The following is a 14,367-nucleotide window of genomic DNA, read 5'->3' as shown; positions in this document are numbered from 1 at the left end:
TTAACAGGGACTTGATGAAATAAACGTATAAATGACCCCTCACTTGCTCTAGTGCTCTTGGGAGGTGGTGATCTTTGGTGTATTTGAATACTCCGAAATTACCATCTCTTTTAAGGGACTGAGCTGGTGGTGGAGCGGGTTAAGGCGTACCTGTTATGCCAGTTGCTGGAAGGCTTCTGTGCTGGCTAGGGTTCGAGTCTCCTGGTGGGAAAGTGTTCTAAAGTTGTATACTTCACTCTCGTGTTTAGGAGAGTTGTGCCTTAAGCATAGACACTGTGTCTTCCCATATTAACAGGGACTTGATGAAATAAACGTATAAATGACCCCTCACTTGCTCTAGTGCTCTTGGGAAGTGGTGATCTTTGGTGTATTTAAATACTCCGAAATTACCATCTCTTTTAAGGGTCTGAGCTGGTGGTGGAGCGGGTTAAGGCGTACCTGTTATGCCAGTTGCTGGAAGGCTTCTGTGCTGGCTAGGGTTCGAGTCTCCTAGTGGGAAAGTGTTCTAAAGTTGTATACTTCACTCTCGTGTTTAGGAGAGTTGTGCCTTAAGCACAGACACTGCGTCTTCCCATATTAACAGGGACTTGATGAAATAAACGTATAAATGACCCCTCACTTGCTCTAGTGCTCTTGGGAGGTGGTGATCTTTGGTGTATTTAAATACTCCGAAATTACCATCTCTTTTAAGGGTCTGAGCTGGTGGTGGAGCGGGTTAAGGCGTACCTGTTATGCCAGTTGCTGGAAGGCTTCTGTGCTGGCTAGGGTTCGAGTCTCCTGGTGGGAAAGTGTTCTAAAGTTGTATACTTCACTCTCGTGTTTAGGAGAGTTGTGCCTTAAGCATAGACACTGTGTCTTCCCATATTAACAGGGACTTGATGAAATAAACGTATAAATGACCCCTCACTTGCTCTAGTGCTCTTGGGAAGTGGTGATCTTTGGTGTATTTAAATACTCCGAAATTACCATATCTTTTAAGGGTCTGAGCTGGTGGTGGAGCGGGTTAAGGCGTACCTGTTATGCCAGTTGCTGGAAGGCTTCTGTGCTGGCTAGCGTTCGAGTCTCCTGGTGGGAAAGTGTTCTAAAGTTGTATACTTCACTCTCGTGTTTAGGAGAGTTGTGCCTTAAGCATAGACACTGTGTCTTCCCATATTAACAGGGACTTGATGAAATAAACGTATAAATGACCCCTACTTGCTCTAGTGCTCTTGGGAGGTGGTGATCTTTGGTGTATTTAAATACTCCGAAATTACCATCTCTTTTAAGGGTCAGAGCTGGTGGTGGAGCGGGTTAAGGCGTACCTGTTATGCCAGTTGCTGGAAGGCTTCTGTGCTGGCTAGGGTTCGAGTCTCCTGGTGGGAAAGTGTTCTAAAGTTGTATACTTCACTCTTGTGTTTAGGAGAGTTGTGCCTTAAGCATAGACACTGTGTCTTCCCATATTAACAGGGACTTGATGAGATAAACGTATAAATGACCCCTCACTTGCTCTAGTGCTCTTGGGAGGTGGTGATCTTTGGTGTATTTAAATACTCCGAAGTTACCATCTCTTTTAAGGGTCTGAGCTGGTGGTGGAGCGGGTTAAGGCGTACCTGTTATGCCAGTTGCTGGAAGGCTTCTGTGCTGGCTAGGGTTCGAGTCTCCTGGTGGGAAAGTGTTCTAAAGTTGTATACTTCCCTCTCGTGTTTAGGAGAGTTGTGCCTTAAGCATAGACACTGTGTCTTCCCATATTAACAGGGACTTGATGAAATAAACGTATAAATGACCCCTCACTTGCTCTAGTGCTCTTGGGAGGTGGTGATCTTTGGTGTATTTGAATACTCCGAAATTACCATCTCTTTTAAGGGACTGAGCTGGTGGTGGAGCGGGTTAAGGCGTACCTGTTATGCCAGTTGCTGGAAGGCTTCTGTGCTGGCTAGGGTTCGAGTCTCCTGGTGGGAAAGTGTTCTAAAGTTGTATACTTCACTCTCGTGTTTAGGAGAGTTGTGCCTTAAGCATAGACACTGTGTCTTCCCATATTAACAGGGACTTGATGAAATAAACGTATAAATGACCCCTCACTTGCTCTAGTGCTCTTGGGAAGTGGTGATCTTTGGTGTATTTAAATACTCCGAAATTACCATCTCTTTTAAGGGTCTGAGCTGGTGGTGGAGCGGGTTAAGGCGTACCTGTTATGCCAGTTGCTGGAAGGCTTCTGTGCTGGCTAGGGTTCGAGTCTCCTGGTGGGAAAGTGTTCTAAAGTTGTATACTTCACTCTCGTGTTTAGGAGAGTTGTGCCTTAAGCACAGACACTGCGTCTTCCCATATTAACAGGGACTTGATGAAATAAACGTATAAATGACCCCTCACTTGCTCTAGTGCTCTTGGGAGGTGGTGATCTTTGGTGTATTTAAATACTCCGAAATTACCATCTCTTTTAAGGGTCTGAGCTGGTGGTGGAGCGGGTTAAGGCGTACCTGTTATGCCAGTTGCTGGAAGGCTTCTGTGCTGGCTAGGGTTCGAGTCTCCTGGTGGGAAAGTGTTCTAAAGTTGTATACTTCACTCTCGTGTTTAGGAGAGTTGTGCCTTAAGCATAGACACTGTGTCTTCCCATATTAACAGGGACTTGATGAAATAAACGTATAAATGACCCCTCACTTGCTCTAGTGCTCTTGGGAGGTTGTGATCTTTGGCTTATTTAAATACTCCGAAATTACCATCTCTTTTAAGGGTCTGAGCTGGTGGTGGAGCGGGTTAAGGCGTACCTGTTATGCCAGTTGCTGGAAGGCTTCTGTGCTGGCAAGGGTTCGAGTCTCCTGGTGGGAAAGTGTTCTAAAGTTGTATACTTCACTCTCGTGTTTAGGAGAGTTGTGCCTTAAGCATAGACACTGTGTCTTCCCATATTAACAGGGACTTGATGAAATAAACGTATAAATGACCCCTCACTTGCTCTAGTGCTCTTGGGAGGTGGTGATCTTTGGTGTATTTAAATACTCCGAAATTACCATCTCTTTTAAGGGTCTGAGCTGGTGGTGGAGCGGGTTAAGGCGTACCTGTTATGCCAGTTGCTGGAAGGCTTCTGTGCTGTCTAGGGTTTGAGTCTCCTGGTGGGAAAGTGTTCTAAAGTTGTATACTTCACTCTCGTGTTTAGGAGAGTTGTGCCTTAAGCATAGACACTGTGTCTTCCCATATTAACAGGGACTTGATGAAATAAACGTATAAATGACCCCTCACTTGCTCTAGTGCTCTTGGGAGGTGGTGATCTTTGGTGTATTTAAATACTCCGAAATTACCATCTCTTTTAAGGGTCTGAGCTGTTGGTGGAGCGGGTTAAGGCGTACCTGTTATGCCAGTTGCTGGAAGGCTTCTGTGCTGGCTAGGGTTCGAGTCTCCTGGTGGGAAAATGTTCTAAAGTTGTATACTTCACTCTCGTGTTTAGGAGAGTTGTGCCTTAAGCATAGACACTGTGTCTTCCCATATTAACAGGGACTTGATGAGATAAACGTATAAATGACCCCTCACTTGCTCTAGTGCTCTTGGGAGGTGGTGATCTTTGGTGTATTTAAATACTCCGAAGTTACCATCTCTTTTAAGGGTCTGAGCTGGTGGTGGAGCGGGTTAAGGCGTACCTGTTATGCCAGTTGCTGGAAGGCTTCTGTGCTGGCTAGGGTTCGAGTCTCCTGGTGGGAAAGTGTTCTAAAGTTGTATACTTCCCTCTCGTGTTTAGGAGAGTTGTGCCTTAAGCATAGACACTGTGTCTTCCCATATTAACAGGGACTTGATGAAATAAACGTATAAATGACCCCTCACTTGCTCTAGTGCTCTTGGGAGGTGGTGATCTTTGGTGTATTTGAATACTCCGAAATTACCATCTCTTTTAAGGGACTGAGCTGGTGGTGGAGCGGGTTAAGGCGTACCTGTTATGCCAGTTGCTGGAAGGCTTCTGTGCTGGCTAGGGTTCGAGTCTCCTGGTGGGAAAGTGTTCTAAAGTTGTATACTTCACTCTCGTGTTTAGGAGAGTTGTGCCTTAAGCATAGACACTGTGTCTTCCCATATTAACAGGGACTTGATGAAATAAACGTATAAATGACCCCTCACTTGCTCTAGTGCTCTTGGGAAGTGGTGATCTTTGGTGTATTTAAATACTCCGAAATTACCATCTCTTTTAAGGGTCTGAGCTGGTGGTGGAGCGGGTTAAGGCGTACCTGTTATGCCAGTTGCTGGAAGGCTTCTGTGCTGGCTAGGGTTCGAGTCTCCTAGTGGGAAAGTGTTCTAAAGTTGTATACTTCACTCTCGTGTTTAGGAGAGTTGTGCCTTAAGCACAGACACTGCGTCTTCCCATATTAACAGGGACTTGATGAAATAAACGTATAAATGACCCCTCACTTGCTCTAGTGCTCTTGGGAGGTGGTGATCTTTGGTGTATTTAAATACTCCGAAATTACCATCTCTTTTAAGGGTCTGAGCTGGTGGTGGAGCGGGTTAAGGCGTACCTGTTATGCCAGTTGCTGGAAGGCTTCTGTGCTGGCTAGGGTTCGAGTCTCCTGGTGGGAAAGTGTTCTAAAGTTGTATACTTCACTCTCGTGTTTAGGAGAGTTGTGCCTTAAGCATAGACACTGTGTCTTCCCATATTAACAGGGACTTGATGAAATAAACGTATAAATGACCCCTCACTTGCTCTAGTGCTCTTGGGAAGTGGTGATCTTTGGTGTATTTAAATACTCCGAAATTACCATATCTTTTAAGGGTCTGAGCTGGTGGTGGAGCGGGTTAAGGCGTACCTGTTATGCCAGTTGCTGGAAGGCTTCTGTGCTGGCTAGCGTTCGAGTCTCCTGGTGGGAAAGTGTTCTAAAGTTGTATACTTCACTCTCGTGTTTAGGAGAGTTGTGCCTTAAGCATAGACACTGTGTCTTCCCATATTAACAGGGACTTGATGAAATAAACGTATAAATGACCCCTACTTGCTCTAGTGCTCTTGGGAGGTGGTGATCTTTGGTGTATTTAAATACTCCGAAATTACCATCTCTTTTAAGGGTCAGAGCTGGTGGTGGAGCGGGTTAAGGCGTACCTGTTATGCCAGTTGCTGGAAGGCTTCTGTGCTGGCTAGGGTTCGAGTCTCCTGGTGGGAAAGTGTTCTAAAGTTGTATACTTCACTCTTGTGTTTAGGAGAGTTGTGCCTTAAGCATAGACACTGTGTCTTCCCATATTAACAGGGACTTGATGAGATAAACGTATAAATGACCCCTCACTTGCTCTAGTGCTCTTGGGAGGTGGTGATCTTTGGTGTATTTAAATACTCCGAAGTTACCATCTCTTTTAAGGGTCTGAGCTGGTGGTGGAGCGGGTTAAGGCGTACCTGTTATGCCAGTTGCTGGAAGGCTTCTGTGCTGGCTAGGGTTCGAGTCTCCTGGTGGGAAAGTGTTCTAAAGTTGTATACTTCCCTCTCGTGTTTAGGAGAGTTGTGCCTTAAGCATAGACACTGTGTCTTCCCATATTAACAGGGACTTGATGAAATAAACGTATAAATGACCCCTCACTTGCTCTAGTGCTCTTGGGAGGTGGTGATCTTTGGTGTATTTGAATACTCCGAAATTACCATCTCTTTTAAGGGACTGAGCTGGTGGTGGAGCGGGTTAAGGCGTACCTGTTATGCCAGTTGCTGGAAGGCTTCTGTGCTGGCTAGGGTTCGAGTCTCCTGGTGGGAAAGTGTTCTAAAGTTGTATACTTCACTCTCGTGTTTAGGAGAGTTGTGCCTTAAGCATAGACACTGTGTCTTCCCATATTAACAGGGACTTGATGAAATAAACGTATAAATGACCCCTCACTTGCTCTAGTGCTCTTGGGAAGTGGTGATCTTTGGTGTATTTAAATACTCCGAAATTACCATCTCTTTTAAGGGTCTGAGCTGGTGGTGGAGCGGGTTAAGGCGTACCTGTTATGCCAGTTGCTGGAAGGCTTCTGTGCTGGCTAGGGTTCGAGTCTCCTGGTGGGAAAGTGTTCTAAAGTTGTATACTTCACTCTCGTGTTTAGGAGAGTTGTGCCTTAAGCACAGACACTGCGTCTTCCCATATTAACAGGGACTTGATGAAATAAACGTATAAATGACCCCTCACTTGCTCTAGTGCTCTTGGGAGGTGGTGATCTTTGGTGTATTTAAATACTCCGAAATTACCATCTCTTTTAAGGGTCTGAGCTGGTGGTGGAGCGGGTTAAGGCGTACCTGTTATGCCAGTTGCTGGAAGGCTTCTGTGCTGGCTAGGGTTCGAGTCTCCTGGTGGGAAAGTGTTCTAAAGTTGTATACTTCACTCTCGTGTTTAGGAGAGTTGTGCCTTAAGCATAGACACTGTGTCTTCCCATATTAACAGGGACTTGATGAAATAAACGTATAAATGACCCCTCACTTGCTCTAGTGCTCTTGGGAAGTGGTGATCTTTGGTGTATTTAAATACTCCGAAATTACCATATCTTTTAAGGGTCTGAGCTGGTGGTGGAGCGGGTTAAGGCGTACCTGTTATGCCAGTTGCTGGAAGGCTTCTGTGCTGGCTAGCGTTCGAGTCTCCTGGTGGGAAAGTGTTCTAAAGTTGTATACTTCACTCTCGTGTTTAGGAGAGTTGTGCCTTAAGCATAGACACTGTGTCTTCCCATATTAACAGGGACTTGATGAAATAAACGTATAAATGACCCCTACTTGCTCTAGTGCTCTTGGGAGGTGGTGATCTTTGGTGTATTTAAATACTCCGAAATTACCATCTCTTTTAAGGGTCAGAGCTGGTGGTGGAGCGGGTTAAGGCGTACCTGTTATGCCAGTTGCTGGAAGGCTTCTGTGCTGGCTAGGGTTCGAGTCTCCTGGTGGGAAAGTGTTCTAAAGTTGTATACTTCACTCTTGTGTTTAGGAGAGTTGTGCCTTAAGCATAGACACTGTGTCTTCCCATATTAACAGGGACTTGATGAAATAAACGTATAAATGACCCCTCACTTGCTCTAGTGCTCTTGGGAGGTGGTGATCTTTGGTGTATTTAAATACTCCGAAATTACCATCTCTTTTAAGGGTCTGAGCTGGTGGTGGAGCGGGTTAAGGCGTACCTGTTATGCCAGTTGCTGGAAGGCTTCTGTGCTGGCTAGGGTTCGAGTCTCCTGGTGGGAAAGTGTTCTAAAGTTGTATACTTCACTCTCGTGTTTAGGAGAGTTGTGCCTTAAGCATAGACACTGTGTCTTCCCATATTAACAGGGACTTGATGAAATAAACGTATAAATGACCCCTCACTTGCTCTAGTGCTCTTGGGAGGTTGTGATCTTTGGTGTATTTAAATACTCCGAAATTACCATCTCTTTTAAGGGTCTGAGCTGGTGGTGGAGCGGGTTAAGGCGTACCTGTTATGCCAGTTGCTGGAAGGCTTCTGTGCTGGCAAGGGTTCGAGTCTCCTGGTGGGAAAGTGTTCTAAAGTTGTATACTTCACTCTCGTGTTTAGGAGAGTTGTGCCTTAAGCATAGACACTGTGTCTTCCCATATTAACAGGGACTTGATGAAATAAACGTATAAATGACCCCTCACTTGCTCTAGTGCTCTTGGGAGGTGGTGATCTTTGGTGTATTTAAATACTCCGAAATTACCATCTCTTTTAAGGGTCTGAGCTGGTGGTGGAGCGGGTTAAGGCGTACCTGTTATGCCAGTTGCTGGAAGGCTTCTGTGCTGTCTAGGGTTTGAGTCTCCTGGTGGGAAAGTGTTCTAAAGTTGTATACTTCACTCTCGTGTTTAGGAGAGTTGTGCCTTAAGCATAGACACTGTGTCTTCCCATATTAACAGGGACTTGATGAAATAAACGTATAAATGACCCCTCACTTGCTCTAGTGCTCTTGGGAGGTGGTGATCTTTGGTGTATTTAAATACTCCGAAATTACCATCTCTTTTAAGGGTCTGAGCTGTTGGTGGAGCGGGTTAAGGCGTACCTGTTATGCCAGTTGCTGGAAGGCTTCTGTGCTGGCTAGGGTTCGAGTCTCCTGGTGGGAAAATGTTCTAAAGTTGTATACTTCACTCTCGTGTTTAGGAGAGTTGTGCCTTAAGCATAGACACTGTGTCTTCCCATATTAACAGGGACTTGATGAGATAAACGTATAAATGACCCCTCACTTGCTCTAGTGCTCTTGGGAGGTGGTGATCTTTGGTGTATTTAAATACTCCGAAGTTACCATCTCTTTTAAGGGTCTGAGCTGGTGGTGGAGCGGGTTAAGGCGTACCTGTTATGCCAGTTGCTGGAAGGCTTCTGTGCTGGCTAGGGTTCGAGTCTCCTGGTGGGAAAGTGTTCTAAAGTTGTATACTTCCCTCTCGTGTTTAGGAGAGTTGTGCCTTAAGCATAGACACTGTGTCTTCCCATATTAACAGGGACTTGATGAAATAAACGTATAAATGACCCCTCACTTGCTCTAGTGCTCTTGGGAGGTGGTGATCTTTGGTGTATTTGAATACTCCGAAATTACCATCTCTTTTAAGGGACTGAGCTGGTGGTGGAGCGGGTTAAGGCGTACCTGTTATGCCAGTTGCTGGAAGGCTTCTGTGCTGGCTAGGGTTCGAGTCTCCTGGTGGGAAAGTGTTCTAAAGTTGTATACTTCACTCTCGTGTTTAGGAGAGTTGTGCCTTAAGCATAGACACTGTGTCTTCCCATATTAACAGGGACTTGATGAAATAAACGTATAAATGACCCCTCACTTGCTCTAGTGCTCTTGGGAAGTGGTGATCTTTGGTGTATTTAAATACTCCGAAATTACCATCTCTTTTAAGGGTCTGAGCTGGTGGTGGAGCGGGTTAAGGCGTACCTGTTATGCCAGTTGCTGGAAGGCTTCTGTGCTGGCTAGGGTTCGAGTCTCCTGGTGGGAAAGTGTTCTAAAGTTGTATACTTCACTCTCGTGTTTAGGAGAGTTGTGCCTTAAGCACAGACACTGCGTCTTCCCATATTAACAGGGACTTGATGAAATAAACGTATAAATGACCCCTCACTTGCTCTAGTGCTCTTGGGAGGTGGTGATCTTTGGTGTATTTAAATACTCCGAAATTACCATCTCTTTTAAGGGTCTGAGCTGGTGGTGGAGCGGGTTAAGGCGTACCTGTTATGCCAGTTGCTGGAAGGCTTCTGTGCTGGCTAGGGTTCGAGTCTCCTGGTGGGAAAGTGTTCTAAAGTTGTATACTTCACTCTCGTGTTTAGGAGAGTTGTGCCTTAAGCATAGACACTGTGTCTTCCCATATTAACAGGGACTTGATGAAATAAACGTATAAATGACCCCTCACTTGCTCTAGTGCTCTTGGGAGGTGGTGATCTTTGGTGTATTTAAATACTCCGAAATTACCATCTCTTTTAAGGGTCTGAGCTGGTGGTGGAGCGGGTTAAGGCGTACCTGTTATGCCAGTTGCTGGAAGGCTTCTGTGCTTTCTAGGGTTTGAGTCTCCTGGTGGGAAAGTGTTCTAAAGTTGTATACTTCACTCTCGTGTTTAGGAGAGTTGTGCCTTAAGCATAGACACTGTGTCTTCCCATATTAACAGGGACTTGATGAAATAAACGTATAAATGACCCCTCACTTGCTCTAGTGCTCTTGGGAGGTGGTGATCTTTGGTGTATTTAAATACTCCGAAATTACCATCTCTTTTAAGGGTCTGAGCTGTTGGTGGAGCGGGTTAAGGCGTACCTGTTATGCCAGTTGCTGGAAGGCTTCTGTGCTGGCTAGGGTTCGAGTCTCCTGGTGGGAAAATGTTCTAAAGTTGTATACTTCACTCTCGTGTTTAGGAGAGTTGTGCCTTAAGCATAGACACTGTGTCTTCCCATATTAAAAGGGACTTGATGAGATAAACGTATAAATGACCCCTCACTTGCTCTAGTGCTCTTGGGAGGTGGTGATGTTTGGTGTATTTAAATACTCCGAAATTACCATCTCTTTTAAGGGTCTGAGCTGGTGGTGGAGCGGGTTAAGGCGTACCTGTTATGCCAGTTGCTGGAAGGCTTCTGTGCTGGCTAGGGTTCGAGTCTCCTGGTGGGAAAGTGTTCTAAAGTTGTATACTTCACTCTCGTGTTTAGGAGAGTTGTGCCTTAAGCATAGACACTGTGTCTTCCCATATTAACAGGGACTTGATGAAATAAACGTATAAATGACCCCTCACTTGCTCTAGTGTTCTTGGGAAGTGGTGATCTTTGGTGTATTTAAATACTCCGAAATTACCATCTCTTTTAAGGGTCTGAGCTGGTGGTGGAGCGGGTTAAGGCGTACCTGTTATGCCAGTTGCTGGAAGGCTTCTGTGCTGGCTAGGGTTCGAGTCTCCTGGTGGGAAAGTGTTCTAAAGTTGTATACTTCACTCTCGTGTTTAGGAGAGTTGTGCCTTAAGCACAGACACTGTGTCTTCCCATATTAACAGGGACTTGATGAAATAAACGTATAAATGACCCCTCACTTGCTCTAGTGCTCTTGGGAGGTGGTGATCTTTGGTGTATTTAAATACTCCGAAATTACCATCTCTTTTAAGGGTCTGAGCTGGTGGTGGAGCGGGTTAAGGCGTACCTGTTATGCCAGTTGCTGGAAGGCTTCTGTGCTGGCTAGGGTTCGAGTCTCCTGGTGGGAAAGTGTTCTAAAGTTGTATACTTCACTCTCGTGTTTAGGAGAGTTGTGCCTTAAGCACAGACACTGCGTCTTCCCATATTAACAGGGACTTGATGAAATAAACGTATAAATGACCCCTCACTTGCTCTAGTGCTCTTGGGAGGTGGTGATCTTTGGTGTATTTAAATACTCCGAAATTACCATCTCTTTTAAGGGTCTGAGCTGGTGGTGGAGCGGGTTAAGGCGTACCTGTTATGCCAGTTGCTGGAAGGCTTCTGTGCTGGCTAGGGTTCGAGTCTCCTGGTGGGAAAGTGTTCTAAAGTTGTATACTTCACTCTCGTGTTTAGGAGAGTTGTGCCTTAAGCATAGACACTGTGTCTTCCCATATTAACAGGGACTTGATGAAATAAACGTATAAATGACCCCTCACTTGCTCTAGTGCTCTTGGGAGGTGGTGATCTTTGGTGTATTTAAATACTCCGAAATTACCATCTCTTTTAAGGGTGTGAGCTGGTGGTGGAGCGGGTTAAGGCGTACCTGTTATGCCAGTTGCTGGAAGGCTTCTGTGCTTTCTAGGGTTTGAGTCTCCTGGTGGGAAAGTGTTCTAAAGTTGTATACTTCACTCTCGTGTTTAGGAGAGTTGTGCCTTAAGCATAGACACTGTGTCTTCCCATATTAACAGGGACTTGATGAAATAAACGTATAAATGACCCCTCACTTGCTCTAGTGCTCTTGGGAGGTGGTGATCTTTGGTGTATTTAAATACTCCGAAATTACCATCTCTTTTAAGGGTCTGAGCTGTTGGTGGAGCGGGTTAAGGCGTACCTGTTATGCCAGTTGCTGGAAGGCTTCTGTGCTGGCTAGGGTTCGAGTCTCCTGGTGGGAAAATGTTCTAAAGTTGTATACTTCACTCTCGTGTTTAGGAGAGTTGTGCCTTAAGCATAGACACTGTGTCTTCCCATATTAAAAGGGACTTGATGAAATAAACGTATAAATGACCCCTCACTTGCTCTAGTGCTCTTGGGAGGTGGTGATCTTTGGTGTATTTAAATACTCCGAAATTACCATCTCTTTTAAGGGTCTGAGCTGGTGGTGGAGCGGGTTAAGGCGTACCTGTTATGCCAGTTGCTGGAAGGCTTCTGTGCTGGCTAGGGTTCGAGTCTCCTGGTGGGAAAGTGTTCTAAAGTTGTATACTTCACTCTCGTGTTTAGGAGAGTTGTGCCTTAAGCACAGACACTGTGTCTTCCCATATTAACAGGGACTTGATGAAATAAACGTATAAATGACCCCTCACTTGCTCTAGTGCTCTTGGGAGGTGGTGATCTTTGGTGTATTTAAATACTCCGAAATTACCATCTCTTTTAAGGGTCTGAGCTGGTGGTGGAGCGGGTTAAGGCATACCTGTTATGCCAGTTGCTGGAAGGCTTCTGTGCTGGCTAGGGTTCGAGTCTCCTGGTGGGAAAGTGTTCTAAAGTTGTATACTTCACTCTCGTGTTTAGGAGAGTTGTGCCTTAAGCATAGACACTGTGTCTTCCCATATTAACAGGGACTTGATGAAATAAACGTATAAATGACCCCTCACTTGCTCTAGTGCTCTTGGGAGGTGGTGATCTTTGGTGTATTTAAATACTCCGAAATTACCATCTCTTTTAAGGGTCTGAGCTGGTGGTGGAGCGGGTTAAGGCGTACCTGTTATGCCAGTTGCTGGAAGGCTTCTGTGCTTTCTAGGGTTTGAGTCTCCTGGTGGGAAAGTGTTCTAAAGTTGTATACTTCACTCTCGTGTTTAGGAGAGTTGTGCCTTAAGCATAGACACTGTGTCTTCCCATATTAAAAGGGACTTGATGAGATAAACGTATAAATGACCCCTCACTTGCTCTAGTGCTCTTGGGAGGTGGTGATGTTTGGTGTATTTAAATACTCCGAAATTACCATCTCTTTTAAGGGTCTGAGCTGGTGGTGGAGCGGGTTAAGGCGTACCTGTTATGCCAGTTGCTGGAAGGCTTCTGTGCTGGCTAGGGTTCGAGTCTCCTGGTGGGAAAGTGTTCTAAAGTTGTATACTTCACTCTCGTGTTTAGGAGAGTTGTGCCTTAAGCATAGACACTGTGTCTTCCCATATTAACAGGGACTTGATGAAATTAACGTATAAATGACCCCTCACTTGCTCTAGTGCTCTTGGGAAGTGGTGATCTTTGGTGTATTTAAATACTCCGAAATTACCATCTCTTTTAAGGGTCTGAGCTGGTGGTGGAGCGGGTTAAGGCGTACCTGTTATGCCAGTTGCTGGAAGGCTTCTGTGCTGGCTAGGGTTCGAGTCTCCTGGTGGAAAAGTGTTCTAAAGTTGTATACTTCACTCTCGTGTTTAGGAGAGTTGTGCCTTAAGCATAGACACTGTGTCTTCCCATATTAACAGGGACTTGATGAAATAAACGTATAAATGACCCCTCACTTGCTCTAGTGCTCTTGGGAGGTGGTGATCTTTGGTGTATTTAAATACTCCGAAATTACCATCTCTTTTAAGGGTCTGAGCTGGTGGTGGAGCGGGTTAAGGCGTACCTGTTATGCCAGTTGCTGGAAGGCTTCTGTGCTGGCTAGGGTTCGAGTCTCCTGGTGGGAAAGTGTTCTAAAGTTGTATACTTCACTCTCGTGTTTAGGAGAGTTGTGCCTTAAGCATAGACACTGTGTCTTCCCATATTAACAGGGACTTGATGAAATAAACGTATAAATGACCCCTCACTTGCTCTAGTGCTCTTGGGAGGTGGTGATCTTTGGTGTATTTAAATACTCCGAAATTACCATCTCTTTTAGGGGTCTGAGCTGGTGGTGGAGCGGGTTAAGGCGTACCTGTTATGCCAGTTGCTGGAAGGCTTCTGTGCTGGCTAGGGTTCGAGTCTCCTGGTGGGAAAGTGTTCTAAAGTTGTATACTTCACTCTCGTGTTTAGGAGAGTTGTGCCTTAAGCATAGACACTGTGTCTTCCCATATTAACAGGGACTTGATGAAATAAACGTATAAATGACCCCTCACTTGCTCTAGTGCTCTTGGGAGGTGGTGATCTTTGGTGTATTTAAATACTCCGAAATTACCATCTCTTTTAAGGGTCTGAGCTGGTGGTGGAGCGGGTTAAGGCGTACCTGTTATGCCAGTTGCTGGAAGGCTTCTGTGCTGGCTAGGGTTTGAGTCTCCTGGTGGGAAAATGTTCTAAAGTTGTATACTTCACTCTCGTGTTTAGGAGAGTTGTGCCTTAAGCATAGACACTGTGTCTTCCCATATTAACAGGGACTTGATGAAATAAACGTATAAATGACCCCTCACTTGCTCTAGTGCTCTTGGGAGGTGGTGATCTTTGGTGTATTTAAATACTCCGAAATTACCATCTCTTTTAAGGGTCTGAGCTGGTGGTGGAGCGGGTTAAGGCGTACCTGTTATGCCAGTTGCTGGAAGGCTTCTGTGCTGGCTAGGGTTCGAGTCTCCTGGTGGGAAAGTGTTCTAAAGTTGTATACTTCACTCTCGTGGTTAGGAGAGTTGTGCCTTAAGCACAGACACTGCGTCTTCCCATATTAACAGGGACTTGATGAAATAAACGTATAAATGACCCCTCACTTGCTCTAGTGCTCTTGGGAGGTGGTGATCTTTGGTGTATTTAAATACTCCGAAATTACCATCTCTTTTAAGGGTCTGAGCTGGTGGTGGAGCGGGTTAAGGCGTACCTGTTATGCCAGTTGCTGGAAGGCTTCTGTGCTGGCTAGGGTTCGAGTCTCCTGGTGGGAAAGTGTTCTAAAGTTGTATACTTCACTCTCGTGTTTAGGAGAGTGTGC

Source organism: Procambarus clarkii, chromosome 19, assembly GCF_040958095.1.
Source record: "Procambarus clarkii isolate CNS0578487 chromosome 19, FALCON_Pclarkii_2.0, whole genome shotgun sequence".
Taxonomy (NCBI): Eukaryota; Metazoa; Arthropoda; class Malacostraca; order Decapoda; family Cambaridae; genus Procambarus; species Procambarus clarkii.
Note: the sequence above shows the minus strand (reverse complement) of the source record.